This window comes from Vicia villosa, unplaced genomic scaffold (assembly GCF_029867415.1).
Source record: "Vicia villosa cultivar HV-30 ecotype Madison, WI unplaced genomic scaffold, Vvil1.0 ctg.000977F_1_1, whole genome shotgun sequence".
Lineage (NCBI taxonomy): Eukaryota > Viridiplantae > Streptophyta > Magnoliopsida > Fabales > Fabaceae > Vicia > Vicia villosa.
The window spans coordinates 120,760-124,092 of record NW_026705441.1 but is presented as its reverse complement, the minus strand read 5'-3'; the positions used below and the strand labels follow the sequence as shown (position 1 = coordinate 124,092).

Here is a 3,333-nt window from a genome sequence, read left to right as displayed (position 1 = left end):
GCTACTAGACCTATTTCTGATTCTATCATTAGATAACTATTTAAGTTATTATGCCCGCTGACAAAAATGTAACTAGTTGGTTTATGAGAATCTATCATCAAAATGCCAAGATCTTTAACTAATTGCAAAGTATTTTTAAATAGTTCACATGATCCCATAAACATTACAGCACACTAATTTAATTTTTAGAGGAGTGCTAGATACTCTCTTTACAAGACTCTCTTAAACATTCACTTTAGTATTAAACATGTATGAATTCTAAACTTTAAAAATAAATCTTACTTAAAATGGTAGTATTTACGCATGTTTCAACCAATAAAAGAGAATAAAAGAGTGAGTATTTAAAAGAGTGTTAGAAAGAGTATTCTTACTATTTTTCTAATTTTTATATAGGTAACTAGCGGGATACCCGTGCATTCGCACGGGTACTGGTATGCACGCGCATTTGTTCCCAAAATATAATAAAAATTAAAAAAAGAAAAATTAAATTATTCAATAAAAAAGTTTATTATTTTTAAAAGCGATAAAAAATTGGTGTCTATAATTATTTCCATATATACAAATATTTGAATCAACATTATATATATTTTTGTATATAAATACTAATTTTGTTTTGCATTATTTTCAAAAATATTTGAACCAATAGTAAAGTTATGCCATTATTTTTTAATATTTTGATCACTAACTTTATATTCCCGTTAAAACTATTTTAATTTTGTGTTTTAAAAAATTATAAGTTATGATTTGATCAAAATATGTTTTATATAGTAAGTGTGAAATTTGTTTTTATCGCTAATTCAAATTCAAAGTTTGTATGAAGTCTAATACCGTAAACATCATACCATTTGCAAAAGAGATTGAATATTATTAGCTTTGGCAAGAGATAAACATAAAGAGAAAAATGTTCCAGCTCCAAAGAGTTTTATGAAAGGGAACTTATAGTTGGTTGATGTTCATATAACTTGTAATAATGATGTATCCTCTAAAAAATCCAATCTTCCAAAAATAAAAGTTATGTCACTAACTTATAAAGGACACCATTCATCTAAATATATAAGTTATGTGACTAACGTCCACAGTACCATATGTTTGTGTACTTAATATTGTTTTTCTTTTCAAATTTTACAATATATCCTCTTGGGTGATCGGTCTCACATAGTATTAAGTTGCTAACTTGCTATAACTCAAAAGTTTGCTACCAAGTTCTCTTATTTTTAATTTGCCACTTCGTGAAACAAACTACTAATTCCTAAGAACTTTGGCATATGCCCTCTTGCATTTGGCTTGCTTGATGAAAATGTTAAAGAATTTTGAATATTGTTAAAAGCCAACTAAATTTATTAATGAACCAGGCATAAGTAATGCCCACAAATGCATAATTCTGCAACTACACCAATCCAAACAACAAAATTATGACAGTACCAAAACTAAACCATAAAACAACATACACCAGACCCGTAGCTTGCTCAGATGGCCGCCGAAGACGCAGCTCTACGATTACTCCGGCAAGGACAAATTTTGCAAAACACCACCTGCAACATGATGCACCAATACATGCGAAAACATTATACCATGGCTCTCGACATATTCAACACATCACCGGAAACCGTCGCACAAGAAGACAGCATCTTAGAAAAAAACTAAACTCCCCAAAACTGCAACAATATCTATAGCTACTGATTCTCCACTTCCGCAGTTTCCGACTCCGCCAGCGTTTCTGACAAAACCAGATTATCCATCATTCCAACCCAGACAAGCATGCAGATATACAGTCTAATCTTTGTCCAAACTGACATACAAACCTGCACATTCAATACAAGATTCATAACCACATATACATACATTCACTTGAGACTACCACCACAAAAGCCAAAACAGTACAGACTTTGTCGCGAATATTGTTTGCTATGAGGTGAGAAATTGAAGGAAAAATATAGTGAATATTGGAGAATTTGAATTTCAATCTATCATTGTCACAATTTCGAGTTTCACAATGCCAGCTGATCAAAATTGCAATTCATATAGAAACAACTTTTGTATCCTTTTAAGTTAAGGGAAATCATTTTACAACCTCCATACAAGTGTTCAAAGATGTACTACTAAATAGAACAAAAAATAGATTACCATTCAATGTGATACATCGACAAAAAATTCTATACATAGATTGTTGAATAGTAAATAATGATGGACTTTACCGTGACGGATAAGCTCAAATCTTGGATGGCCAATCCATTTTTTGAGGTTTTCGTTCGATCCAGTGAAGTAGTTATTAGCAACAATAACTTGGTTAAAGATGTTGATTCTGACAAGGCCACAGTCATAATCATGTAACAAATTTCATCAAACAGTTAGATTTGGAAAAGTATTTTCAAGACAAATTACAATAAATTGTTTAGTATATAATATTTGGATCTTACACTAATCATTAAACCATGATATCTCTAAAATGCAAAAGATATTAAATAAAGTGAGGAAACACCATGTTGGACAATTCATCGGTGTTGTTTCCACACTCGTTCTGCGGTGGTTGCTCGTCTTTGTTCGAATTCCACACCATGTTGGACAATTCATCAGAATGCTGTTGTTCGCCGTCGGTAATAGCTAGAGGAGGCGACTGAGAAGGTGTCGATGTCTCCGGCGATTAGAGTTGAGCTTGAACAAATTCTCTTGACATCATACCTACTTATGTCAAATTTGGTCACATCACTTGTTCCTCTAAACTTGATTGCTGCAATATCATATGCTTCTGCAGCCTCCTCTTGTGTGCCTATAGAATAGAATTTGTTATATCATCTATTTGAGACGTTCGGTGACGGATCCAGATATGTTACATATTTAAAAAAGTCATAACAAACGGGTTCAAATTAGCGAGGGAGGGTAAGAGAACTTACTAAATGTACCAAGATAGAAGTCTTTGTTTCCCGCAACCCGTCCGATTCGAGCTTGCCACCTTCCATGTTGACGGTGTCTGAAAAATTGGGACAAGAAGAAAAAGATAAACACTACTCAATAATTATTCGTCTATTCATTAAAAAAGCTGAATTTAATTACAGCAAGAAAATCACTTTAGGCCATACCTTATCACACCTCTATACACAGAAGCACCTCTTGAAAATCCACTGCTCTTCCTGTCCACTGCTTTTCCTTCATTTGAATCCCCACCCGTTATTGAATTTTAAGTTATTTACAAAACAAAAAACAACAGTACAACATATATGATGTAGATCAACACAATAGAAACCAGTACATCAAAACAAAGTTAAGCCTATTTTAGAAAAAACTCATCAACACAACAGCAATAAAAAGGAGTTATCATACTGCACAGCCAATATA

General features: G+C 32.6%; 1 long non-coding RNA gene across 1 annotated transcript; it reads right to left on the bottom strand.

Moving 5' to 3' along the window:
* Window positions 1–1,435: 1,435 nt before the first annotated feature.
* LOC131632663 (uncharacterized) lies at window positions 1,436–2,970 on the bottom strand. Its single transcript, XR_009293075.1, has 4 exons — window positions 2,892–2,970; window positions 2,418–2,767; window positions 2,196–2,302; window positions 1,436–1,802 (listed from the first exon to the last, which is right to left on the bottom strand). It is a non-coding gene; the product is annotated as an uncharacterized LOC131632663 (long non-coding RNA).
* Between the last annotated feature and the right edge of the window lie 363 nt (window positions 2,971–3,333).